We start from the raw sequence: 7977 nt of genomic DNA on the forward strand, positions 1-7977 counted from the left end.
AATAAGAATTGTAAAGACATATTGTAAACAATTATATTCCAACAATAGAACATTCCAAATGTTAAAAAACTACCAAATGGCCTCAAAAAGATGCAGACAAATCTGAATATATTTCTAATAACTAAAGGTGGATTTGGCATATGTGTTGTTAAATAAGTACTATATAGTTATTTAAAAGTCAAAACAATGCCTACAAGGAAAAATGCAGGACCAGGTATCTACAATTCTGTATTCTATCAATGATATAAAGAAAATAAAACTAGTCCTTTAAAATTCATATATAGATATGGAGATAAAGCTAGATATAAACAGACATGTATATACATATTGATATATATACCTACAGAAATATGCATATGGAGAGAACCTTTATTAGAATATAGGTGATTGTGTTATAATATAATAACCAAATCAAGTAATTTCATTATTGGAAAGAAAACTAATTTACTTTATGAATATATATGCAAAATAAAAACCCAAAATATAGCTGCAAAATATAAAAAGAATTATTCATTATTTAATGTAAAGTGAACTAAATGTAAGATTGATTTAACATACAAAAATAAATCAATATACTTGTTAACATGATAATGGACAAAGAGCACCTAATTATCTCAAATATGCACAAAAACACATTTGGCACAAACCAATATTCCATGCTAAAACATTTGATGAACTAGAAATAACAAGGAATTTTCTCAATCTGATAAAATATCTACAGATAATACATAATGATGACTTACTGAACTCTTTCTCAGTACCAGAAAATAGTGAAGGATGACTATGCTCGTGGCTTCTATTAAATGTTGCACTAGATATACTAGCAAGGATAATAATTAAGGAAAAAAATAAGTAAAAGGCATTGAGTTTAGTAGGAAAAAGTAAAATTATTTGTAAGCAGAGATTACACAGTTTTATACATAGAGAAACCTAAAGAGTTAACAGAAAAAAATGCTAGAATTAAATCGGATCTGTAAGATTTCAGGGTACAAGATAAATATACACAATTTAACTATATTTCTATGCAATAGCAATGAAAACTACTAAAACAGAAATAGAAACAAGCTTATTAAAATAAGACTAAGAAAATTAAGAAATTTGGGAATGCATTTAAATAAAAAAATGTCACACTTGTTCACAGAATACTCAAAAACATAGTACAGAGACATTAAATGTGAAGATATTACATGCTCACAAATCATAACATTCAGCAATGTTAAGATGATAGCACTTCTAAATGTATCTATAGATTCAACATATCCTTAATAAAGACTTGAGTGGACCTTATTAATCATATGATCTTAGAAGTCATATGAAATTTTGAATATAAGGAACCTAGACTCAAAAATAGGATACTGATGAAGAGGACAAGGCTAGAGACATACTTCACAATTTCAAAAGCAATGCAATGCTACAGTAGTGCCACAGATATGGGAATGGTAAGATAGTACCTGGCCTATTTAAAGTTAAAAAATACAGACAGAGCATTTACGGTCAATTGATTTTTGATAAGGATGCTGAGGCAATCTAACGCGAGAAAGAAAATCTGTCCAATAGCTGTAGCTGGGACAATTGGATATCAAAATGTATTAAAATGAAAGAATATCCCATGCTCATGGATTGGGAAACTCAATATAGTAAAGATGTCAGTTCTGCCCAAGGCACTATATAAGTTCAATGCTATCACGATATGTGAATACCACCATCCTTCTTCAAAGAATTGTAAAAACTGATCACCAACTTCATATGGAGGGGGAAGAAGCCCAGAATTAGCAAAGAACTCCTCAAGAAGAAGGACAAAATGGGAGGCCTTGCTCTACCTGACTTTAGCATGTATTATACAGCCACAGTAGTCAAAACAGTGTGGTACTGGCATAATGACAGATATTCAGACCAATCGAAAAGAGCTGAAGACCCAGAAATAAAACATCAGCATACAGGCAACTGATCTTTGATAAGCTCCCCCCAAAAATATCAAATGGGAAGCAGATGCCCTTTTTACTAAATGGTCCTAGAAAAAATGATATTTACCTGCAGAAAAATGAAGCAAGATCCTTACCTCACTCCATGCACAAGAATAAACTCAAGGTTAATCACAGACCTTAAGATAAAACCCCAAACGATTAGGGCCATTAATGGGCGAATTGGGATGAACTTGAGAATATTGGCATAGGGAATATATAGGCTATTGAAAATAGGAAAGGATACAAATACAGAGGAGTCACAAATAGACAAGTGGGATATACTGAAGATAAGTCAACTGTGTGCATCAAAAGAATTCACCAAGAGAGTAAGAAGAGAGCCCAGGAACTGGGAAAACATCTTTAGCAATGACACCTCAGACAAAGGCCTTATTACTGAAATCTACAATACTTTGTAAACTTACAGTAAGAGAAAATCGAACTGCCCACTGAGGAGGTGGGCAAAGGACCTGAACAGAAGTTTCACAGGTCTGAAGTCCGAATAGCCAATAAACATATGAGAAAATGTTTCTGATCATTAATCATAAGAGAAATGCAAATCAAAATAATTATGAGATACCACCTAACACCCTCAAAGATAGCCCAATTCAAAAAATCAGAAAGCAACAGGTGTGGGAGGGGCCATGGTGAGATAAGAGCTCTCATCCTCTGCTGGAGGACCTGGAGGTATGTACAGCCACTATGGAAATTGATTTGGCGATTTCTAATTGAACTACCATAGGACCCAGCAATACCCCTACTGGGCATATACATATGGTAGCCAACTAAAAAGGAGGTGGGGGGAGGAAAGGATTAAAGAAAAACAGAGATTTGTGGCAGGGCAATAGGACACTGACCCACCCAAAGAGAGGGTAATGTTTGTGTCTCCACAGGGAGAGAAAGGCCAGATTGAAATCCAGTGTTATGTGATGGTAATGCAGCATGCCGGCTTGCAGAGGGGTGCCAGTGCTCAGCCCCAATCCCAGCTATGTGGACAACTGCCTCTTCCTCTAGAAGAATTTCCTTTAGAGGATGGCACTGATGCTGCAGCTCGGGGAAAGGGACATGTCTGATCAGAGCACACTTGAGCAAATGAGTGGGGAGGAAGAGAGGGTGAAGCATATCCTGGCCCACCAGGCCTGGAGGACAATATCTCCGCTCTGAACAGCCAATGCACAGAGTGGACCATATGGTTGATCCACTATGAGACATGATGTCCCTCACTGACCCATGACCCTATGGGGGACAACACTGGACACCCCGTGTCAGGATTGGAGTGGTCTGACCCCACCATACCGAGGCAAAACATTAAAAGCCTGCGGCAGAACAAATGGGGGAGAGCAGAGAAGGGAGCTCTCAAGGGGGTGCAAAGGATAGACTTTGGGGAGGAGCGTGGCACCCCATCGGACTCCACTGGAGGACACCCCTAGATGTCAAAAATCAGACCTTGATCTAATTACAGGTTCTTCTTTTTTTTAAATCAATTTATTATTTTCTGGATTATTGGTGTTCTTTGTTGTTGTCATCATTGGGTTCTCTTTTTTCGCTTTGTCTTGCTATACCTTTTTTTTGGTGCATTTTATTATCTCTGCAGATCTATCTAGATAAGATAGGCTGAATGAACAATCTGGAGGAGAAAACAATGGAACCAATGGTTCCGGGGGTACATAGGAGAGGGAAATTTGGGGGAAAGGAGGTGGTGTTGACCAGCCCAGGGACAAGGGAGAAACAAGTGATTCAAAACTAGTGGCAAGGAGGATTTGAGAGTCCTAGTAGGGATTCAGCAAGGGCAATGTAACCAAGAGAAATTACTGAAATCCAAATGAACACTGAGCATGGTAGTGGGACAAGAGGAAAGTTAAATGAAATAGAGGAAAGAACTAGGAGGCAAAGGGCATTTATAGAGGTCTAAATACATATACAAATATAATTATATAGGAGAGTGGGAAAATAGATCTACGTTCTTATTATTATAGGTTTAGAATTAAGGCAGCAAATGGACATTTGACCTCCACTCAAGTACTAACTCAATGCAAGAACACGTTGTTCTATTAAATTGGCATTCCATGATGCACACCTTCCCAACATGATCCCTGAAAACAAATGTGTATATAAGCAAATGTGATGAAGAAAGCTGATGGTCCCCGGTTATCAAGATATATATAGAGCACCTGGGGTCTTAAAGGCTTGAAGGTAAACAAGAGGTCATCTAGCTGAGAAGCAACAAAGTCCACATGGAAGAAGCACACCAGCCTGTGTAACCATGAGGTGTCGACGGGATCAGGTATTAGGCATCAAAGAACAAAAATATCATATCATTGTGAATGAGGGGGTGTACAGATTGGGGAACCAAGACCTATCGGTAGGCAATTGGACATCCCCTTTACAGAAGGGTTTCAGGGAGGAGATGAGCCAGTCAGGGTGCAATGAAGCAATGATGAAACATACAACTTTCCTCTAGTTTTTAAATGCTTCCTCCCCCCGCTATCATGATCCCAATTCTACCTTACAAATCTGGCTAGACCAGAGGATATATACTGGTACAGAGAGGAACTGGAAACACCGGGAATCCAGGGCAGATGACCTCTTTCGAGGCCAGTGGTGAGAGTGGTGATAGCGGGAGGGTGGAGGAAAGATGCGGTAGAAAGGGGGAACCAATTACAAGGATGTACATATAACCACCTCCTTGGGTGATGGACAACAGAAAAGTGGGTGAAGGGAGACGTTGGACAGTGCAAGATATGACAAAGTAATACTAATTTATGAATTATCAAGGATTCATGAGGGCGTGGGGATAGAGGGGGAAAATGAGGAGCTGATATCAAGGGCTCAAGTAGAAAGAAAATATTTTGAGAATGATGGTGGCAACAAATGTACAAATGCGCTTGACACAATGTATGGATGGATGGATTGTGATAAGAGTTGTACGAGCCCCCAATAAAATGACTTTTAAAAATATCGATGGATGGCAGAGAAGGGGGGAAAGGGAGACTCCGGATAGGGCAAGATATGACAAAATAACAATCTATAAATTACCAAGGGCACATGAGAGAGGGAGGAGCAGGAAGGGAGGGGAAAAAAAAGGAGGACCTGATGCAAAGGGCTTAAGTGGAGAGCAAATGCTTTGAGAATGATTGGGGCAGGGAATGTGCGGATGTGCTTTATACAATTGATGTATGTATATGTATGGATTGTGATAAGAGTTGTATGAGCCCCTAATAAAATGTTTTTTAAAAGTAAAAATATATCAATAATAGATGCTAAATAAATAACCCAATTTGAAAAGTGGGTAACGTACTTTAAAACATATCTTCTGACCATAAAGAAGATATTTAAATTCTATTAAGCTCACAAAAGATATTTTTCATAATAATTATTATGGAAATATAAACTAAAAGTGCAATGTGATGACTTTAGACAATTATCAGAAGAGCTAGAATTAAAAGGGCCAACAATACCAAAAATTGATGAGACTTTGGAGAAGTGGGACCTTCATGCATGGCTGGTGGGATTGTGAAATAATGCATCCACTCTGGAAAGCAGTTTGTCAGCTTCTTAAAACATAAAAATGGATTTACCATATGACTTAGCAATCTCAGTCCTAGGTGTAACATAAATGAATTGAAAGAATATGGTAACATAAAATGTTATACACATATGTTTATAGTAATAATATACCTCGTAAATAAAGTGAGGTAGCAACTTACATGTCTTAATAACTAAACTGTGGTAGCAACTTACAAGTCCCAACTGAAGAATGGATAAACCAAAGGATATTACATGTCTATAAAAGATAAGGAATAGTGATACATGCTGGAGCTTGCATGAACCTAAAAAAGAATGCGCTACTTTATGGATCATCAAATTGCAGCTCAAAAGTCGTTGTTTTGTTTCATCTTTGGCTTCTTACATATGGCTTTGGAGTAAAATTGAAAATGAAAATAAAAGGATTATAATTTTATTTAAAGAACATTATTCAGATAATGCTCAATTCATTTGTTTGTAAAACTATACTATGGCTCTACAGTAATTTTTAAATAATGGTGAGGAACAGGATTGGCTATTTGGTCCCTAATGTTTGTGAATCCAGACAAGAAAGAGCTCATGTGCATGATTCAAGTTTCATGAACTATCCAGAATTTACAAAGTCATAGGAATAGAAAGGAGATTAACTTTTGCCAGAGGCTAGGGGAAGAGAGAATGGGGAGTGAGTGCCTATGGGCATAGAGTTTTATTTGGGATAATGAGAACATCTTAAAATGAGATAATGGTAATCATCCCTTAACTGAATAGATTGAAATCCACTTAATTGAAAACACCATAAGGGTGACATTATAGTAGGGAAATTACAGTTCAGTAAAGCTCTGGGGAAACTATATAGAGAAAAGTTTTTCAAGTGGATACAAACTGCATCCCACAGGGTGTCTGAGCCTCTCACTTTTCAGGAGAGTCGAACATCTAGTCTTAGTCCCACAGAGCAGCTGGTGGTTTCTAATGGTGTCTTATCAGGTCACTATGAGTTGGAAATGATCTGCTGACAAGGAGCTTGATTTGACTGTAGTAGATGCAAGCTTCAATACAGATGAATTCTTGATATTTAAAATGTCTTGATTGCAGCAATAATACTCTTTGCTTTTTTGTTGCTTTATGTTCCTCAAAGACAGGTGTCTTCTTGGTATTTATATAAGCAAAACTAAACATCTACCAGCACATTGAACCAATTTCTACGCATTAGCATTTCTAAGCCAAAGCCTCTTGTGGAGGTTCTCCTTAGGGCTTCATTCACAACGGAGACACCGAATTTGAGCTGGGGATTCCAAGTAGAAGATGTAGAGCTCACAATGTGGGATCCATCTAGAAATGCTAGTTAAAAATAAATGACTGCCAGCTAAAAATATGACAAATGAACTCCGCCCACTTTCTTTGGGGGCTGGCTTCATTGCAAGTCTTATTGGAATTAAAGGGGAAAAAAATCAATGACCCTCAAACAGTGCCTCTAAATATTTTCACAGTCACCTAGAATCTCTGTTTTACAAATTCTTCGAGGAGTTCAATAATCAGAGACCCATCACATTAATAAATTTTTATGCAAGTTGATTTGGCGGGGCAGGGATTTTTCATGTTTCGGGCTTCAGTGGTAGAGTGAAATTATCTTCCTACTTATTTCAAGTAAATTAATTTGAAGCAGTGGTGGTTTGATCCAAGTTTCATTTCCTGAAGTTATCAATTTTTCTCTATTTAATCTCATGAGAATACAGCTGAACATCTGCAGCTGTATTAGAAGCTTGGCATTAACAACTTAAAGAGTTGATAAATGGGAAGCAGCCTGGCACAGAGCGTGAAGAGTGATTAAGAGATTGACTTATTGGGATGCCTGTCAAAGCTAAATATACAGTACTATTCCTGAGTTGGTAGAGATTACAAGCAGAAGATCAGGCTGAGCATGCTAAAATCTAGGACTTCACAGAAACATTGTAGAAAAGTGTAAAGCAAAACAAAAAAATCTCAATTTAAGAATCTTGTATTTAGGGTAGAAAATTCTAGAGGTACTTTTTTAAAATACTATTTTTATTGACATATCTTACTCATTCCCATATATCTCTTCCATTTCCATACTGTCCAGAGGTCCAAGTAAACTTTTTGGGATTGAAGGTTTGCAACACTCTAAGTCAAACGTGAACTGGTAGAACAAAGGCCTGATTCCTTAATGTGTCCCTGAATCTGTACTTAATAGGAATCTTTAGGTGGCGCAAATGTCTAAGTTTTCCATTCGTAATCACAACAACAAAGAGGCAAGGTGTGCCCATGTGAGAGTTAGAGATTATGTCAGTTAGACACTCCTGGGTAAGGGTCACAGTGGAGAACAACTTTTCAGTTGTTTTGCAGCCTGATACCATTTCCTTGGTGTCATAAGCCTTTTTGTGTAAGAGAGAGAGACACTAAACAGAGTCGACTCCTCTTTGGGCCTTTGCCTTCTCTTGGAGCTGGACTTGGACTCGGGTTCCTTGGTCTCCTG

The sequence above is a fragment of the Tenrec ecaudatus genome, chromosome 1 (genome assembly GCF_050624435.1).
Source record: "Tenrec ecaudatus isolate mTenEca1 chromosome 1, mTenEca1.hap1, whole genome shotgun sequence".
Classification (NCBI taxonomy): Eukaryota; Metazoa; Chordata; class Mammalia; order Afrosoricida; family Tenrecidae; genus Tenrec; species Tenrec ecaudatus.